Genomic DNA, 282 nt, shown 5'->3' on the forward strand with positions numbered 1-282 from the left:
GGGAAAGCTCAATGTACGCCTGGCTTGTAGTGGCTGTAATTCTGCACCACGGCTGAATTTTGGGAGCGTCTTCGAATACTGTGTTTGGGCCCACTAATATCTATATTAAGGCATCCATAAAGTATAATGCCATGGGACCTTTAACCAATGGCATGAGGAGAAGAAGGGCGGGTGCGGATGGAACAGCGGGGGCAACCATAGAAACGGGAATCACTGTTGGACCCATTGGACCCGATCACGAGACGCCAGCACTATGTTACTTAGGAATGAAAACAAGCCCCC

Source organism: Gadus macrocephalus, chromosome 2 (assembly GCF_031168955.1).
Source record: "Gadus macrocephalus chromosome 2, ASM3116895v1".
In the NCBI taxonomy this organism is placed as follows: domain Eukaryota; kingdom Metazoa; phylum Chordata; class Actinopteri; order Gadiformes; family Gadidae; genus Gadus; species Gadus macrocephalus.